The following is a 21,941-nucleotide window of genomic DNA, read 5'->3' as shown; positions in this document are numbered from 1 at the left end:
AGCTCATCTCATGGAATTTAAGAGGGCTCAATAGTCCTGGGAAATACAGAATGATAAAAAACATGATACAGCATGAAAAACCCCATATCTTCTTCATGCAAGAAACAAAATGCAACAGTAAAACATTGGGCTCTATTCTATCCAAAGCTTGGCCAGGATGTCAAATTGTTATGGTAGATGCATCTGGTGCATCGGGAGGACTCGCCATTGCTTGGAATACACAAGCTATATTACTCACAGACTTTCATGCCTCTCATCATCTTATACAGGCCACCTTTCACATCATAGGAACTAATATACATGGTCATCTATCAAATGTATATTTTCCTCAGGACTCAATGCAAAAGATTGCGCTGCTAAATACTTTGGAAGCTCTCAATTCCACCAGAACCCACCCACTATGGATTACAGGCGGGGATTTCAACATGATTACTAAACTGGAGGAAAAAAGGCGGCAGAGTTAAGTTGGACAATGAAAGTAGATGCTTCAGAGACTATATACAAAACAACTGGTTGATAGACTTGCCATTCAATAATGGAATCTATACTTGGAATAACAAAAGGTCAGGATCCCAACAAATTGCATCTCGGCTGGACAGATTTCTCATTTCAGACAATTCCATTCATCTGGGAGGTGACATCACAGCCTCAATCCTGCCTCTGTCAGGCTCAGATCATTGGCCCATTTCACTTCAGTGGCAAAGACCAGGAGACTCTACCAGAAAGCCTTTCCGATTTGAAGCTTTCTGGCTCTCACATCCAGATTTCAAAAATATAGTCAACATAGCCTAGGAAAACTTCACTCCTCCTGAAGGGTCAATCATGTATCAATTCCAACAACGGCTAAAGAATCTCAAAAAGAAAATCAAGCAATGGAATCACTCTACCTTCAGTAATATTTTTCAAGCTCAAAAAATTCTTAAGCAAAGAATGATTGAGCTTCAGCAGAGAATTATTTAGGAAGGGAGAACCGAAACACTAGCAAATCAAGAACAATATCTCCTCACTCAACTAGAAGACAGAAGGAAGAAAGAGGAGGTACTTTGGAAACAAAAACCGAGAATCAGATGGTTAAAAGAGGGGGAAAGGAATACCAAATTCTTTCATTGCACCACCATCCAAAGACGAATGCATAATAACATTGCACATCTTTAGAATCAATAGGGAGAAAGATTGGAGGAACATGATAACATTGAGAGAGAAATCCTCAACCATTTTAAAAGTGTACATCAAGAGCCTCGAGTAGATAGACAATCGACAATAAACAAAATTCTTTAGCATGTGCCAAAAATCATAACAAAAGAGCACAATCAGCTATTACTTCGACCGGTCACTCTTGTGGAAGTTGAATCAGCAATAGCTCAACTGAAAGATGGGAAAGCCCCTGGACCTGACGGCTTCACCTCCAACTTTTTCCATCACTTCTGGGATCTCATCAAACTGGAGGTTTGGAAGGTGGTGGATGAATCTCAGACTATGCACTGGCTTCTTCCATCTCTAAATGCAACCTTCATAGCTCTCATCCCCAAAGAAGAACAACCAAGCACTTCGGAGAAGTTCAAGCCCATAGCACTCTGCAATGTTATATATAAAATCATCTCGAAGGTCATCACTAACAGATTCAAGCCGCTGCTCCCATTACTCATCTCGTATGAATAGTTAGGATACATGGAGGGACGTCAAATACTAGATGGAATAATTCTAACACATGAGATCATTCACTCCCTAAAGCACAACAAACAGGCAGGTATGCTTCTCAAAATTGATTTATCTAAAGCATTTGATAAATTAAGCTGGACATATATAAAAAAATGCTCACTGCCTTTTGATTCAGCCCAACATGGATCAGATTGGTGATGAATCTAATATCCTCCACTCTTTTCTCCATCTTAGTAAATGGCGTCCCCTCACGCCCCTTCTCCCCCTCTAGAGGCATTCGTCAAGGTGATCCCCTCTCTCCCTTTCTTTTTATCCTCATGGCAGAAGGATTAGGTCGCCTTATAAAGCATGCTCTTCACTCTCAAGACCTCAGAGGCATCTCTGTCCACGGAACCCCTGCCATCACTCATCAACAATTTGTGGATGATAACATGTTGTTTGGGCACCCTTCAGTCCACGAAGCTCATACACTCAAATCCCTGTTAGATACCTTCACTATAGCTTTAGGAACCAAAATCAACACTGTTAAGTCTCAAATCTTCTTCTTTCACACTCCCCCAGCAACCCAAAGAAATATTGCCCGAATCTTAGATTTTTCTGTTGCTAATCTACCCTCCAAATACTTGGGTGCACCATTGATCAACACTGCTATAAAGCATGCATCTTGGTAGCTACTCCTAGAGAAACTTGAAGGCCACCTATCTCTATGGACTTATAGAGCCCTCAATATGGCAAGCAGGCTTGTTCTAGTCAAAGCTATATTACAAACTATGCCTCTATACCTTTTCTCAGTTCTCGCAACGCTGAAATGGGTGCTCAAAAAGATCAAGGACATACAACGCAACTTTCTCTGGGGATCCTCAGGGCAAAATCGCAAATGGGCCCTAGTGAAATGGTCAACAGTTTGCACACCCAAAAAGCAGGGAGGCCTTGGATTACGGGATCCTTAGCACAATAATGCAATGATGGGGGCAAGACTATGGTGGCAATGGTTATCAGCCCCACACACACCATGGGCCAAAATTTGGACTACAAAATATGCAAATAATCGACCACCGAAAGAGCTTATCAGACTCACAAATACTGATGTAGGCTCTCTAATCTGGAATGCAGCAAAACAACATAGGGCAATGATACAACAACACAGTTTCTGGGAGATAAGAGATGGTGGCACTGCCCAATTTTGGGTTGACTCATGGCAACAATGACCCAAACTAGTAGAAGCCATCCCTCCTCAAAATCTTGAGGAACATGCCATTCACCAGAATGAAAAAGTCTCTCAGCACTAGACTCAACATATCAATCAAGGATACAGGCAATGGAAAAAGGCCGAACAGATAATTCATCAAGAAACGAAAGACTTCTACAAAGAAATGCACACGGAGCTCAACAATAGGAAAATCAGATACTTAGACAAGAAAGACATTTTAAGATGGGGATACACCCTGCGGGGGATATTCACAACAAAGGAGGCATATGGGTTGATGATTCAAGCACAAGCACTAGTGGACCCAGTCTGGGAATGAATATGGACCCCTGGAATATGGCCCAAAGTATCTACTTTCATATGGCTGCTTTATCATAAAAGAATTCTTACATGGGACAATCTCATTAAAAGAGGGTTTCACGGACCATCATATTGCCCCAATTGCAAGCAGCAAAGCGAAACCATTCAGCACCTCATGGATTCATGCAACTTGGCCAACAAATTATGGGAAAAACTCAACTTCAGGTGTCAAAGAGCTTGCAAAATCTCAGAGGACATTACAAGTACCATTCGTAATTGGGCCTCTGCTCCCTATAACAGCAAGCTTCTAAATTCTCTATGGAAAATCCTTCCCGGTCTACTTCTCTGGACAATTTGGAAGGAAAGAAATAAGCGAATCTTTAAAAACCAATGCACTCCCCTGGACATCATTTGGAGCAATTTCTGCCAGAACATTCAAGAAACCTTGGCTCTCCAGAAATGGCAGGCAGAGGATCTACCCACTCAGGCACAGGAACAAAATATTTGGGAGAATTGGAATATATGGATTCCGCAGGTTCAGGATGATCACAACATCTCTACTACCACTTCTAGGCCTTCCACTCAATGGAATCCCCCTCCAACAGATGTGATCAAACTAAACTTCGATGGGGCCTCAAAAGGAAACTCAGGCAAAGCAGGATATGGAGGCATATTCAGGAATCATGAAGGCACCCCTCTATTACTGTACTTTGGATCAATTGGCTGGGATATGAATAACTCAACAAAACTGGAAGGATTATGGCAAGGACTTTGTTTGGCTCATCAACACAATTTTCACCTTGTTATAATAGAAGGGTATTCCCAAATCCTCATCAACATGGCTACCGAAATACAACTAGGGACCTCGGCTTCGAAAGTGGCAACTAGTTGGAGACTGGCGGCTCGCTTAGAACTCATTGAGAAATGGCTAAAAAACAGGAAAGCTATCACCTTCAATCATGTTGGGTCCCTATAATACTAGTGATTATCCCATTACTATTGTAGTTATACCCCTTATTTATATTGATGTACCCATGTAGTGCCCATATTGTTACTATTGTGCCACATAGAAGCCCACTATTGTTATTGTTGTGCCCTACAATATTATTGTTATGTAGGCTCTGATTGTATTGGGACCACTTAGACTCCTATATATAGAAAGGAGGTATTTTCATTTGTATCATCCAAGAATTGTTCATTTATGTAATGTAAAGGAGGTTGCCCCCTCGAAGAGGCTGAATTATAAGGCGTGGATCTCTCTTTTCTATCTTTTTGTGAGCTGGTTTCATAACATTTGGTATCAGAGCTTTGGATTCTAGGGTTTCGCTGCTCCAAACAGGTCATCGTGGCATTTTCGCTATAACTTTTTTTCTGGGACGTTTCAGAAGTCGCAAAAAAAAACCCATTTGAGAAGAATTGGCGCTGAACCTTGGGTCCGAATTTCAGAGCTTTTCTCGCGACATTTTCGGAGATATGATCTGAGGAAGTTGGTCTTTTGGCAGACTCCTGAATTACATTCAAAACAGGTGACCTGGGGAAAATCGTCATAACTCTCTCTCTGAGGATCGGATTGAAATTTCGTAAAAAGGTACAGAAAGAGGACGGACTGTAGTTTCTTGTGCATGTGTTTTAGATTCAAAGGTGGAAACAGTGACTCGTGGCACGTCGTACAAGTTCGCTCTACTGAACCAGTCTAAAAGCAAGTAACTGTGGGAGATTTCACATAACTCTTCCTTGGAGAATCCAATTTGGCTCAGACTTGTGGCATTGGAAAGAGGACGCAGAAGGCTACTACAGGTAGCAATTTCAGAATTGGAGGATCTGAAATTACAGAGATACATCAGATTCAATATCAGGCTTCTATAAAGTGAAAAAAGGTGTGTAGTTTTTTTTAAATTTTTGTGTAAGCTTGGTTTAACGGAATTCAAAGGGCATAGTAAAACATTATTATCGGTAACTGATGCCCCGAGGAAAAAAAATGCAAACACCTAGTAAGGAACCTGAAAGCTCTAGCATGACTCATGAAGAAGAGGAAGAAATGCTACATGATATATCAAAATTACAAGAACAAGTGCAACAAATGTCACGCTCACAAAAGCTAACAGAAGCTAAGATAAGTGGCGTGGAATCTAAGGTAAATGGCATGGAAGCTAAGATGGATGGCATGGAAGCTAAGATTGATGCTAAATTTGATGGCATGGATGATAAGATGGATGAATTGAAGAAGTTGCTACAAGAAAGGGTCACTAATGGTGAAAAGGTAGTAAAGGAAACTCATGATGAGAACAAAAGAAATGTTAATCATGATTCCATAGATCTAATGTTGGATCGAAGACTCACCATGTTCCAAAAATCGATATGAGGAAGTTTGATGGCAAGGATCCCGCCACATGGATATTACAGATGGAGCAATTCTTCGATCTCAATAATGTGCAAAACACACAAAAGGTACGTATGGCAACTTTATATTTGGAACCAAATCAGTTTGTATGGTATCAATGGCTTTGTTCTCGTAAACAATTTATCACTTGGGCAATTTTTACGGAAGAATTGATAGCACATTATGAGGATACAAAAAGCAACACTTTTTTTAGCCAATTGATAAGTCTCAAACAAAAGGGTTCAATAATGGAGCACATTGAGGAGTTCCAAAAATTGAACATAAGGGTAAAAGATATTCCAGAGGAGCATAGGATTGATGTGTTCATAGGGTCTTTAAAGGATAATATCCAACATGATGTGCGCCTTTGGGAACCTGATTCATTAGAGAAGGCATTCAGGTTAGCAAGAAAAATGGAAAGCAAAATTATGGCAACTAGGAAGCATACCATTCACAACTATAAAGACGGAAGTGTTGTTGCCCATAGTCTTCCACAACCTACAAGGTTGACACCACAACAATTGGAAGAAAAAAGAGCAAAAGGGCTTTGTTACAATTGTGATAGCAAATACACAAAAGGTCATAAGTGTGCTGAGAAGAAATTATTCTACATAGATTGTGAAGAGGAAGAAGAAAAGGAGCAAGAAAGGTCAAAAGAAGAGGATATATTCCAGGAACAAAGCCTAGATGAAGAACAAATAAATCCGACCATATCTTGTAATGCATTGGCGGGAATTACCACTCCTCAAACCATCAAGATAGAAGGACAAATCAAGAAGAAAAAGGTAATAGTGTTGATTGATTCAGGAAGCACCCACAATTTTATTCATTGTAGGGTAGCAAAAGAATTGAATTGCTTCCTATATCCAGCACCAGAGTGTCAAGTGATGATTGCAAATGGAGGAACAATAAATTGTTCTGGAAAGTGCCATAATATCAAGCTATCCATGGGAGAATATGTATTGACTAGCCCAATGCTTTCCATTCCAATGGGAGGTGCTGATGTTGTACTAGGAGTCCAATGGCTACAATCCTTGGGTACAATAGCTTTTAATTTTCAAGAACTTTTCATGAAATTTTCTGTGGAAGGAAAGGAAGTTGAATTAAGGGGTATTGCAGGGAAACCAGGAAAGATAATCAGCTCTAATGGAATGACAAAGCTTCTAAAAAAGGAGCAAAGAGGTGTAATTGCACAATTATGTTCGCTAGATGTTTCCACATTGGAATCATCTATTTCTCCAGATCTCCAAAAAGTCCTGGACAATCATTCCAAGGTATTTGAGACTCCCAAAGGTCTCCCACCTATGCGTGATCATGATCATGCTATTCATCTGATTCCAGGAAGTGTTCCTCCAAACATCAGGCCGTACAGATATCCATATGTCCAAAAAAGTGAAATTGAACGTATGGTTGCAGAAATGCTAGAGGCTGGTATAATTCAACCGAGTCAAAGTTCTTTCTCAGCTCCAGTAGTATTGGTGCACAAGAAGGATGGATCATGGCGCATGTGTCCAGATTATAGGGAGCTCAACAAGCTCACTATTAAAGATAAGTTCCCCATTCCTGTTATTGATGAATTACTGGATGAATTGCATGGATCAATTTACTTCACCAAGTTGGATCTTCGTTCGGGATATCATCAAATCAGAATGAAGATTGAAGACATTCCGAAAACAGCATTTAGAACTCATGAGGGTCATTATGAATTTTTGGTCATGCCTTTTGGCCTTACCAATGCACCTTCAACATTTCAAGGTTTGATGAATTCAATTTTCAAACCATTCCTTAGAAAATTTGTGTTAGTATTTTTTGATGATATACTAATCTACAGCAAGTCTTGGAAGGATCATGTTGAACATGTTGACAGGGTGCTACAACTATTGGAGGAGAAACAATTATATGCAAAAAGATCCAAATGTTTCTTTGGAGTCCAGGAGGTGGAATATTTGGGTCATATTGTATCTCATGAAGGAGTTAAGGTAGACCCTAGCAAAATTAAAGCCATTAAGGAATGGAAAATCCCCACATCCATAAAGCATCTGCGAGGATTTCTTGGGTTGACAGGGTATTATCGCAAGTTTGTTAAGAATTATGGGAGAATAGCAGCACCTCTAACAACATTATTGAAGAAAGATTCATTTTCATGGACTTCGGAAGCAACAAAGGCCTTTGAACATCTTAAAGAGGCAATGTGCCAAGCACCGGTCTTAGCTACACCGGACTTCACAAAAACCTTTATTGTGGAATGTGATGCTTCAGGAAATGGAATTGGTGCTGTTCTAATGCAAGATGAAAGACCCATTGCTTTTGAAAGTCGTCCAATCAAGGGAAAGTTTTTAAGAAAAGCTATTTATGAGAAGGAAATGTTGGCAATACTCCATGCACTTAAGAAATGGCGACCCTACCTAATGGGAAGACACTTCAAGGTAAAAACGGATCATGATAGCCTTAAATACTTTTTAGAACAAAGATTATCCTCTGAAGAGCAACAAAAGTGGGTCACAAAGATGTTGGGTTATGACTTTGAAATCATCTACAAAAAAGGGAAGCAAAATGTGGTGGCAGATGCACTCTCAAGAAAGGATGAGGATGTGGAAGCATTGTTGTGTGCCATTTCTATTATCCAACCAGATTGGATAAACGAAGCAAGGGAGGAATGGAAGAATGACGAAGAAGTGTGGGCACTTATTCGAAAGCTACAACAAGATTCCAGTACTTCTGATACATTTAGCTGGAAAAATGATTCGTTATGGTACAAAGATCGCTTATACCTCTGTAAGAATTCCCAGCTAAAACAAAAGATTCTTATGGAATTGCACACTTCTCCCTTAGGAGGGCACTCAGGATTTTTAAAAACTTACCACAGGGTTAAGAAGGAATTTTTTTGGGATGGCCTTAAATCAGATATTCAAAAGTTTGTGGCGGAATGTTTGGTTTGCCAGCAAAATAAAGTTGAAACAATTAAGACACCGGGTCTATTACAACCTTTATCCATTCCAAGCCAACGTTGGGAGGAGGTTTCAATGGATTTTATCACAGGTTTACCCAAGTCTGAGGGAAAGAGTGTCATCATGGTGGTAGTTGACAGACTTACCAAGTATGCACACTTTTGTGCATTATCACATCCATTTAAAGCCAGTACAGTTTCTACTGCATTTATGGAAACAGTTCAAAAGCTACATGGAAACCCAAAGATTATTGTAAGTGACAGAGATCCCATTTTCACTGGAAATTTTTGGACAGAATTATTTTCTTGTCTTGGTACTCAGTTAGCTCATAGCTCATCTTATCATCCTCAATCTGATGGGCAAACTGAGATAGTAAACAAATGTTTGGAAGGATATCTTCGTTGCTTTGTATCTGATAAACAGACACAATGGGTCAAATGGTTGCCTCTGGCTGAATGGTGGTATAACACTTCCTTCCATACAGCAACAAAAATGACCCCATTTATGGCACTTTATGGGTATCAACCACCATCCATCACATCATATTTAAGAGAAAATTCTAAGGTTCAGGCAGTGGAACATCACATCGAACATCAACAACAAGTCCTCCAACTCTTAAAGGATAACCTCGTGTTGGCACAGAATAGAATGAAACAACAGGCAGATCAACATCGCAGTGAAAGAAGTTTTGATGTAGGTGATTGGGTATTCCTACGGCTACAACCATATAAGCAAATGTCCCTCAAGCAAGCTAAGAAGGATAATAAATTATCACCAAAGTATTATGGTCCGTACAAGGTGTTGCAAAAGATTGGTACTATGGCATACAAATTGGAGCTTCCTGCAGCTTCTCGATTGCACCCAGTTTTCCATGTTTCATGTTTAAAGAAGGTTATAGGCGACAAGCTCCCAGTTCAAACAATATTGCCAGAACTTGACGAGGAAGGAAAAATTATATTGGAACCGGAAGCAGTCACAGAAACAAGAACTCGACAGCTACGAAATCGATCAATTTCAGAGTACCTTATCAAGTGGAAGAACTTATCCGCTGAAGATTCCACATGGGAGGATGAGAATTTTATGCAGAAGTATCCTGAACTACTCAAGCGTTGAGGACAACACTTTTTGAAGGAGAGGGGCATGTTGGGTCCCTATAATACTAGTGATTACCCCATTACTATTGTAGTTATACCCCTTATTTATATTGATGTACCCATGTAGTGCCCATATTGTTACTATTGTGCCACATAGAAGCCCACTATTGTTATTGTTGTGCCCTACAATATTATTGTTATGTAGGCTCTGATTGTATTGGGACCACTTAGACTCCTATATATAGAAAGGAGGTATTTTCATTTGTATCATCCAAGAATTGTTCATTTATGTAATGTAAAGGAGGTTGCCCCCTCGAAGAGGCTGAATTATAAGGCGTGGATCTCTCTTTTCTATCTTTTTGTGAGCTGGTTTCATAACAAATCATGTCAAGAGAGAGGGCAACACGGTTGCTGATCTTCTGGAAAATACAGGGGTAGACCATGATGAGGTACTCCAATTAGGATCCCTCACCATCCTTAATGATAGCACTCAATTACAGGAATGTACTGACCTAGTGCACAAAGAAGCAAAACTCCCAGATGCGGGTGTACATAAGGATTGATCTGATGGCGGCGGAACGGGATGGCAAATGGCATAGCCACATGGCCACCCGTAAGCTCGCACACAAAGCAATAAACCCGCCTCACAGCAGCAGTAAGTGCCATTCAATGCGGCACTCGAATCAACTCACCAGCGCCATCCCGCCTCGGCTCTGCATCATGGAACCCTCAGGTAATATTCGACCCACTTCCTCTGTTTCTATTCCTCTGCCTCTGAGTTGCAAGTGCCCCTTGGCTGTAGTGGAGCCAAGTACATGCACTGCAATGGGCAGGCGATGCAACATTCTCTGCTGCATAGAGTTTGGACAGGGCAACCATTACTCTCAGAGCTTGATCTGCAACTTGACTTTCGATTTTGAGCCTTCTCCCTTAGAGCTCCGCTCAGTGCCGACCTCTCACAGGCAGCCTCTTCATCCCCACGCCATCATGCCTCGACTGTGCCAGCGAATGCGTAGCAGAAGGGGTAGCAGTAGAGGCAGACTGGCCCGTTCTTCGCCCTCAACAGTCTCGGACTCCTCTTCCCCCTCGTCAAATTACGTCTCAGCCCATTATCCTGAAACTCGCAGTGGTAGAGGCCGCACTCGCGCTGTCCACTCCCCGCCTTTGCAAACTGCCATTCCAATTACTGATATCCCTTCCAGCTCTCAGCAATCCGTCCATTCAACCCAATTCATGTACCACTGCTCTCTGAATCGACCACTCATCAAGGCTACCATCACAGTCACCTTCCAAGAGGAGCCTTCTAGCGACGAAGGCCGCCCCACCTGCGCAATGGAGAAGAGGGATAATGATCAGGGCAAGCCTTCTGCAGCGGAGCAAAATCGAGAACCTCTGGCGAAGGATGACACGGGTGCACTGCCAAATGACGAGGACGACCTCGATGCCTACAGGTGTTTCATTATCGAAGAACACCCGTCAGCACCGAATGACACCTAACTCACCACGCGTCTTCAGATTTCAGGTTCCCGACAACCAAGTCTATGGGTTTAATTTTGAATTTTTGAGCAAAATAGTTAGTCTTGAAGATGAATTCAATAGAATATTGCTCCATGTTCATATGTTGGTTTCCCCTGCGCGGGCAACAAAATTATTTTGGATTGGACTGGTTTCCCACTTCTGGGCAGTCTTAATTTTGGTTTTTGCTGCATTATGCCATGAACCTTGGCTCTGAACTGCAGAGGCCAGAGCCTCCTTGTATCATTTTGTTACAGTAATAAATTTTAGACTTATTTAGAAAAAAAAAAAATATAATATGAGATTGATAACTTTTTATAGTATTAATTTTTAAAAATAGTATAATTATCATATACTAATACAATGTCACATTAATAATTATTGTAATATGAAAATAAAAAGTTATATTAAGAAAAATAAATATAAGTTCTTTTAATATTATTTAAAAAACATTTATTATATTAATATAATACGAGATTTATAACTTTTTATAGTATTAGTTTTTAAGAAATAGTATAATTATCATTATATTAATACAATGTAACATTAATAATTATTGTAATTTGAAAATAAAAAGTTATATTAAAAGAAATAAATAAATTCAAAAATTTAGATTTAGAATAAAGAAAAACAATGTTATATAACTCTAAGAGGATAACTCCAACATAAGTCCATATAGACAGAATAAAGGTAATTGTACAAACTTAAAGTTAGAATAAATAAGATAAGTCTAAGGATAACTCCAAAATAGGCCCACTCACATAAACAAATTGCTTGAATTTAATTTAGAATGAAAAAAAGGAACCAAAAAAAACGGCAATGCTAACTGGTATATTCGAATTGCACTCACTTACTTTAGGAGTTTGATATAAAACTGGAAGCCATAGAAACTATGCTGTATTGGTTGATTGTGATTTGGATAGATATATGAAGCATGTGCCATTTTGTTATATTATATGTATAATTTTTTTTAAATTATTTTGAAGTAAGTAATATTTAAAAGTAAAGTTAATTTTATAATTGGTATATGTGTTATTGTGTTATAATTTACTTTTATTGTATTTTGTTAATTAATATATTTGAGATTGCAAATTTCCATATTATATATTTATATTTTTTTAATATTTAAGTAAATATTTAGTTGGTTAATTAATGTATATATATTTTTTATATAATATATATTAAAATTTTTAAAAATGATTAGAATAAATAATTTCTTCCAATCTCTTCCCACTAGATAAGATTTCAATTAAATATAAAATTTTAAATTAAAATATATACATTTATTGTTTCCTTATATTCAAAGTTATATTTTTATATTTTTTAAAGACTCTTATCCAAAAGTCTTTTTCAATTGTACAATATTCTCTAACTCCATCTTCCATGAAATGGGACCATGCCTTTTAAGTTTTTCTCCTTAATATTATTAATTAATAAACATTTCTACATTGATGGTCTATGACCTTCTTTACACATACTAATGTTTAGATTATTCTCACACCAATGGAATAGATCTCATTTACCAAATTTCAGAATTTTGATAAAAACAATGTTACCCCTTTAAATATTGATTTCCCATGAACTAAACTTGCACATATATTATTATTTTATGCTTTCTATACACACAAAAGGTACATGAGTAACATGTAACCTATGGATTTACTTTGCATATGAGGCACACATTGCCTTTTTACTTTCCTAATACACAACCATATAATTGGCACATTTATTAAAGGGCACCTCGTTATAGGCCATGTCTTTATGGAATTGATTTAAGCATATAAACCTTGAGGATTAAAACCCTTTGTATTCTCTATGAAGTTTCCTTTCACCCTTTCCTTTTGTATCCTCTATATTCTTAAGTTTCCACCTTCTCCTTTGATAGCTCCTCGCTTTACCAAAGCGCCTTGCCCAATTTAGTGGGATTAAAAAAGCACATTCAACCTAATTTGGCGGAATTAAAAGTATCTTAAACCTAATTTCATGGGACTTAAAAAGTACTTTTATCTTAAATTATTGTGGCTTAAAAGTTGCATTTCATTTTTGTTAGTTTTTATTTTTTTCATCATGAAACTATTCATCGGTTGGTATAACGAAATGTTATTTTTTTACCTAATTTTAAAATTTATAGGGAATTTTTTGGGTCATTTGTGAGTCAATGTTATTTTTTACCTAATTTCAAATTTTATAGGGATTTTTTTTGGTCATTTGTGATAAGGCTCAAGAAGTAATTGTGATAAGGCTCGGAAACTCCCACCTTCCTGGAATCTTCACTCTTACTAAGTCCTAAATTCCTAATATATATGGCATATTAGCTATTGGAGATACTCTTAGTGTTATAATTATTGGATATACTCGTATTATAGTTATTGGATATACTTTTGATGTTATAGCTATAGTGACTCCAATGTGTTATTGATTCACCATCGGTTTAAAAAAATTATCTTGATTAAAAAAAATATTATTATTATCTTAGTAGTGTGTAAATGTGATATAGTCTTGAGGGTTAGTTCAATTGGTTGAGTCCTTGTTATTAAAGCAAATTTGCTATTGAGATGTCACGGGTTCAATTCTCTTGACACTCTCAGGGTTAGGTTTTGTTGTTAAGATGACAAGAAGTGTAGATTTGTCATTTGCTCTGTTAAGTTGACAAGAAGTGATCCCTTTGTGTAGATTTGCCTAGTACAAATATTTTTTAGATATAGAAGTGATCCCTTTGTGTAGATCTGCCTAATACAAATATTTTGTAGATATAGATGATTACTTTGTGTAGATCTGCCTAGTACAAATATTTCAATTCTCTTGACACTCCCAGGGTTAGGCTTTGTTGTTACGCTGAGAAGAAGTGTAGATCTGCCATTTGCTCCATTACTTTGTGTAGATCTGCCTAGTACAAATATTTCAATTCTCTTGACACTCTCAGGGTTAGGCTTTGTTGTTACGTTGACAAGAAGTGTAGATCTGCCATTTGCTCTATTACTTTGTGTAGATCTGCCTAGTACAAATATTTCAATTCTCTTGACACTCTCAGGGTTAGGCTTTGTTGTTACGCTGACAAGAAGTGTAGATTTGCCATTTGCTTTATTAAGCTGACAAGAAGTGATCCCTTTGTGTAGATCTGCCTAGTACAAATATTTTGTAGATATAGAAGTGATCCCTTTGTGTAGATCTGCTTAGTACACATATTTTGTAGATATAGATGATTACTTTGTGTAGATCTGCCTAGTACAAATATTTTGTAGATATAGTAATCATCGATCTCCGCATCCGTGAACCACATAGGAAAATAAAAACACATAAAACAAATTTAAACTGCTTTATTATTTTATGAATGTTTATTTTAAGTTTTTATTTTGATTAAGATAAATTTTTTTGAATGAAATTAAAGTAAAATGACCTTATATTATTTTGAATATATTGGTGATTCTTTTGATAAAATGAAATATTTTTAATATATTTTATAAAATAATAATTATTATTAAATATAAAATTAAATAAAAATATATATAAATTTTGAAATTTTAAAAATTTATATTTTTAGAATTTGTATTAAAGTATTGATATCATTTTATATGCCCTTACACTTGCAATAAATTTGTACAATTGTATTGGATTGTATTTGTAATTATGGAATATAGAGAAAATTATGTAGATGATAAATTTGAAATAATTTAACATTACTTATAGTTCATTCTCTAGGCATAACTCTAGCATGTTTACAGTGCACATAAATTGTTTAGTTGTTCGATGAAAAATGAATGATTTTTGTACATTACTTTTATCGCAATAATGTAAAGATAAGCAATATGTACGAGTGTCTTTAGTTTCTTCATAAGCTTTGCTCATCTTCTTTTTCACATGCTAATAAATATTCGACTAAATAATAAAGATAAATAATTGATTAAATATTAATTTATTAGTATATAATTAATTTTAGTAAAATGTGTATTTACTTTTTCAATATCTCATTACATCATTATTATTATTTTTTTCCACAAAGTTGTATTTGTATTGGTGTAATGATCTTGGAGAACCATGTCCTCTTTCATATCTTAAATGTCAATTATATATTTGAAATGTCAATTGTTTATCCTGAGAATGGACCTGCTATATGCTATATTCTTTTTATAAATTAAGGTGGGAAAGCTACATCAATTAAATTTCATCTTTGCTATAATTTTCTTCAAAACTAAGTATCATTGCAACTAAGTATCATTGCTCATTAAAAATAAATGACATTTTGCTATAATTTTCCTCAAAACTAAGTTTCATTGCTCATTAAAATTATATAGAGTAAGATTTAACTTTGTAAAGGAACACAAAACCTAACTTTATAACTATTATTTTAAATAATAAAAGGAAAATACAAAAATAATAAAATATATCATTTAAAAATTAATATATAAAAAAATAAAAAATAAAAAATTATAGAGTAAAATTGTATATATTTATGAGTGAAAAATTATATATATATATATTGTTTGCACTATCTTTTTGGACTTTATTCAAAAAATAGTTCATAGTGTAACAAAAATTTTCGTAGCCTCATTGATTTCAGACTTTTGTGATCCATATTATTATTGAGAATGTCTTTTTGATAAATCACATCATTAGTTTTTGGTTGACGTTTCAAACCATCTAATGTGGTTCATCCTTAGGAAACGTCGACCAACAACTAATGATGTGATTTATCCAAAAGACATTCTCAATAATTTGTATCCTACTAACTCAAAAAACCAAAAACTCAGTGGATAACCCCCTATCCTCACTTTTCATCAAACATAATCCCCATGGGTTCCATGTACACATCATAAATTAAACCAAATAAACTGGTAAGAAAGATTAGTCCCCATGGACTTAATCTCCTCCCCATACAAATATTCATGATATTTGAAAAATCCAATTGGCAAAGAAAGTGCTTCTTTAGATGGAGAATCAACTTCAATGTTCAACTCATAGAGAATGTAGTAGAATAAAATGAGTTCAAAAGAACTAGTAGCATCAAGGATATCAAAGAGGAGGGTTTCCATACCAAGAATTTTCACCTTTTCCTTTTTGTTTTCTTATTTGATCACTAGTTCTGAATCCCCCAATACCTAGAGGCATGTTACTTATTTTTCCTTTGCTAATTCCAACAACATCCACAGGGCCACAAACTCCTCTTTGTTGTTCAATCCTCTTCCTAGTCCATATACGTAATGCAGATAGTTTGGTTGAATGAAATGGAGGACCACCCCCACTCCAAATTGTGGTGGATGGCCTTGACTAGCCCCATCAAAATAACCCCATGTGTATTCAAAATCTATCGATGGTATAATCACGTTTCTTGGCCTTGACTGTTTTGGATCTGACTTAAATTATTGTTCCATCATTGCTATTTTTATTGCACATAGCTCTGGAGGAATATAATTTTGTTGGAAGATGTTTTGATTCCATGCCCATTGCACACAAATTATTAACAAAAAAGGTAATCCTAGGTAAGTTTATACTACCTTATCCAACCATCTTGTTCTAAATGTATTTAGCAGTGAAACTCCCAACCATATAAAATTTTGCTTCAAGTCATTCCAAAGGTATCCATAGATCTAAACAGTGTAACTACAATGCATAAAAACATCATCATGTGTCTCATGAAGCTTGCATAGGGGGAAATGACTTGGATCAGACCAACGTATCCTTTGCAACTTGTCCTAGGTAAAAAAAAATGTTAGAGCTATCCAAGCACAAATTTTAGATTTCAGTGGTGCCCTGGGTCATAATAATACCTTCCACAATCAAGATCTTTCTTCTGAGAAATTTTCTTCACACCATGCATTTTACCCGACTTTTGCAGTGAAATCTCTAGAGAGAGGGTTCTTTCTCCAACAAAGAAAATCTAGAACATTATCATGAATTCGAACTTGATTTTCGACAAGAAGATCAACATACTTGTCCCATTCATTTTTCATTTATGTTGTTAGTCCCATATCCCTAGCCATCTTCCAACCTTCCTGACCCCCAACCTATGGGTGTTATGAGATGGCATCAGCTAGACATAACAAGTTCAGAAGATTCAATTCATGAAGAAGAGGGGCTGAGAGACTGTAATTATTCTCAACACCATACCAAGGATCTAATGAGTTTTTCATTCCCCATGCATAAATCCAACCACAAACCAACTAAGCGAAAGACCCTAATTATATGCTTTCACACTATCAATTCCACGGAGGATTTATTTGGTACTCTCAACTAATCCACAATAGACGTACCTAGAAAATTCTTAGCTTGCATAACTTTGAACTAGATGAATGACTCCCTTGTTAAGCTCCATAAATTCTTACCAACCAACACCTTTGCAAAGAGATGAATCTCTTTTAGCCCCCATCCTCCATGCTCCTTTGAAGCCATGATTCTATTCCCCTTGACTAACATATATCCTTTATGAGTTCCATCGCTCCTCCACAAAAATATAAGGCATGCATTTTGGATCTCGTTTAGAACTCCTTTTGGAATCACTGCTATAGAATTATGGTATACTGTAATACTTTCCATGATGGCCTTGAGCAAAACCAGATGCCTTCCTCTCATTAGTAAACAATATGACCACACCTAAATATACCCTACCACATTTTGAACCATCTACATCCAATATGTTGTGTGGTATTTGTTTAGTTTATAAAGAACCCTAGGTACTTTAAACCTTCATTTAAAGCTTTGAATGAGAAAGGGAAATTTTCCTTTGTTTGCACCTCATCCTCCTCAGACATGCCATTAAGAATGATACAAGATTAGTTCCCATTTATCTCCATCCCTATTACCCTACAAAAGAGTTTGAAGGATCTTTTCAAAGGTGATATAAGATCCTGTAAGATCCTGAGGAGTATGCCAATAGATCATCCACAAAAGGAGGTGATAAAACACCATTGAATCAAATATTTTTACCACTCAATGGAGATCCCTCACCTTGGACTCTGTAGAAATAAATCTGAATTTTCAATTTCTAATGAAATTAGATTGAAATAAATAGACACAAATTTCTTCTATTAAATCTGCAGAAAGGAAAACATACAATATAAACACATTCAACCATTCAATCACAATGAGCACAATATTTTTACTGGGGAACCCAACTGGGAAAAACCCCTTCTCTATTTGTATTATATCATATGAGTATAAATATATTACAATGACAACTTCAATCCTTGAAGCTCAACATGTAGGTTTTAACCCTGTACAGAAATTACCTGCATACGAATTCTTAAACAAAGAAAATAAACAATGCGAGAGCATAACCCATAAAACACATATGCACAGAGATTTTTCCCTGGATCCCAAAACCGGGACTACCAGCTTGATTTTTCATTATGTTCCTTTCAATGTTACAATACATATTTATACATGCCGAAGCATCCAATACCATGGACCGAAAACCATCGCGTCCAAAAAACATGTGCGAAAATCATGCACAAAACCATAGGTGGGTCCGCCCAACCTAACATATGGTCCAAAACCAAAATTTTCCTGGGCGCTGCCCCGGACCCCATAAAGTGGGGTTACGGGTGCCCTTCAAACCCCCTATTAACTACGTGGAAAGAATATAACACAACCCAACAATCTCCCACTTGTTGTTTTCTTTCCACAGGGGGCCACAGGAGAGCTTAGTCATTTTTTCAGCCCTGAGATTCCCATTGCTTCTCTACACCAAGAGAACTTCTCAGAGCTCACAGATTTTTTCAATGCATCTGCAGTATTCTTCAAAGTGTCCACCTTTACCAGCAACACCTTTCTGTCTTCTATCATATCCCTCACAAAGTGATACTGAACATCAATGTGCTTTGTCTTTGAATGATAAGCAGGGTTCTTTGCCAAGAAAATTGCACTTTGGCTATCACAGTCTATCCTTATAGCTCCCTGTACTAACCCCATACTTGAACACAATCTCTGCAACCAAACTGCTTCCTTGCTTGCATGAGAGGCTGCCATGTATTCTGCCTTTGTAGTTGATAGTGCTACTACAGATTGTTTCTTACTCATCCAACTGATTGCACCTCCAAATAGGTTAAACACATACCCACTTGTAGATCTTCTCTGATCCAGATCTCCAGCCCAGTCTGCATCAAAAAAGCCATGAATATCCAACACTCTGTCCAATCCTGGTCTTCCTTGGTAGCACAAACCATAATCACTAGTGCCACGCAAATACCTGAAAACCCGCTTCACTGCTGTCCGGTGCTCCTTCCCAGGTTTTGACATAAACCTGCTCAATACTCCCACTGCATGTACAATGTCTGGTCTAGTACAGACCATTGCATACATCAGGCTACCTATTGCACTTGCATATGGAACACGGGACATGTCCTCTTCCTCTTCTTGTGTCTTGGGACACTGTTCAGCAGATAACCTCACACCTACAGGAATAGGAACCTTCACCGGTTTACTATCCTGCATATTAAACCTCTGGAGTATTGTCTCGACATACTTCCTCTGGTTTAACTAGAGCTTCCTCTTTGACCGATCTCTTTTAATTTCCATGCCCAAAATATAGTTTGCAGCACCAAGATCTTTCATGTCGAATTTGGAGGACAATTGGGTCTTCAAATGCTGGATAATTTCTTTGTCATTTCCAACCAACAACATATCATCCACATACAAGACAAGATAAATAATACGGTCACCAATTAGTTTAAAATACACACAATGATCTGCTTTGCTTTTGGTGAAGCCAAGTCCCCGTATAAATGTATCAAATTTCTGATACCACATCCTTGGTGACTGTTTTAACCCATACAGAGACTTCTTTAACTTGCATACCAGTTCTTTCTTACCCTTCACCGCAAAGCCTTCAGGTTGCTTCATGTAGATTTCCTCTTCCAAATCCCCGTGAAGAAATGTTGTCTTCACATCCATCTATTCTACCTCAAAATCAAAAGCAGCAGCAACAGATAAAAGTAATCTAATAGAAGTTACCTTGGCAACAGGAGAAAAAATATCACCAAAATCAATTCCCGGTACCTGGGAATAACCTTTTGCTACCAACTGAGCTTTGTATTTCTCCACCTTTCCTTCTGCATTTGTCTTCTTCTTGAACACCCATTTGCTGCCAATGGGTTTCCTTCCAGCCGGCAACTCCACCAGATCCCAAGCCTCATTTTTGTGCAAAGATGCCATTTCATCGACCATGGCCTCTTTCCAGAGTTTTCCATCCTCTGAATCCACTGCTTCCTTCACAGTTTTGGGATCATTATCAGTAACAAACAAAGCAAAATTTGAACTGAAAGCAGATGGACTATACCTTTCTGGCTGCCTTCTTTCTCGAACTGATCTTCTCACAGCCGGAGTTTGTGGCTCTTCATCTTCTGATTCCTCCTCTGCTGCAGAGTCTGATTCTTCCTCCTTTGGTTCAAACTCTATCTTCTTAGGTTCCTTTGGTTGGACTTCATGTTGAATAACATCTTTTACCTCTCTGAACAACACATCTCGGCTGTACACAACCTTTCGTGTGACTGGGTTCCAAAGCTTATAACCCTTTAAACCATCCTTATATCCAATAAAGATGCACTTTTCAGATTTACTATCCAACTTGGTTCGTTTCTCCTTTGGAACATGTACATATGCATCACATCATACCCTTAGATGTAAAAGAGAGGGTTCCTTACCAGTCCATACTTCTTGTGGAGTCTTATCCTCCAACACTGATGAAGGTGATCTGTTGATCAGGTAACATGCAGTATCCACCGCCTCTGCCTAGAATTCCTGTCCTAACCTGGCACCACTGAGCATGCTTCTTGCCCTTTCCATCAACGTCTTGTTCATTCTTTCTGCGACTCCATTTTGATGAGGTGTATATGGAGTAGTCTTCTGCCGTGCTATACCACACTTCTTACAAAATTCTTCAAATTCCTTGCTGCAAAATTCTCCACCATTATCTGTCCTCAGCACCTTTATCTTCTTCTCTATCTGATTTTCCACCAGAGCCTTAAATTCTTTAAACCTGTCAAAGACTTCATATTTCTTCTTAAGAAAATATATCCATGTATTCCTTGAGAAGTCATCTATGAATGATACATAGTACACAGACTTACCCAGTGATGGAACCTTCACAGGTCCAAACACATCACTGTGCACAAGCTCTAATATCTGTTTCGTCTTCTTACCACCAGAGGGGAAACTCACCCGATTCTGCTTCCCATATACACAATTTTCACAGAAATCAAAATCCAGAGAGCTATTATTCATACCTTCTACCATACCTTTACCATGAAGTATTTGAAGGCCCTTCTCTCCAATATGTCCAAGCCTTTGATGCCACAACATGGTCTTCTCTCCAGAGACCACTAGATTCTCTACTTCATTTTCAGGAATCATAGAACTATTGCACCCATCAACAACAGTGCTACCTTGTAGCTTGTACAGAGTTCCAATCCGAACTCCCCGCATTAATATCAGTGCTCCTTGAACCATCTTGCAGGTATCTTTCTCGAACACCGTCTTTACACCTGCATCGTCCAACTTGCTTACAGAAATCAGATTTTTGGCCAATGCAGGAATATGTAGAACACCCGGAAGTGTTCTAACCCTTCCACCTTGCAACTTCAACTTTACTTTTCCCCGACCAATGATTCTAGCCTTCCTATCATCTCCTAAGAAGACATCACCACCATCGTATTTCTCATATTCGCAGAACCACTCTCTATGGGGAGTGAAGTGAAAGGATGCACCTGAGTCAATCAACCATGCCTCATGATCTACATGTGTACTTGAAGAAGCCAAGTACACATCCCCACCTTCATCTGAGGTGGTTTTTGCATCTGCAGAAGGAGCATCATCAGATCCCTTTCCTTTATCAGGAGCTTTAGATT

This window comes from Pinus tabuliformis, chromosome 5_2 (assembly GCF_031772625.1).
Source record: "Pinus tabuliformis cultivar Carrire ecotype Pingquan chromosome 5_2, CPIR1, whole genome shotgun sequence".
In the NCBI taxonomy this organism is placed as follows: Eukaryota; Viridiplantae; Streptophyta; class Pinopsida; order Pinales; family Pinaceae; genus Pinus; species Pinus tabuliformis.
The sequence above is the reverse complement of the archived record's forward strand: the minus strand, read 5'-3'. Positions refer to the sequence as shown.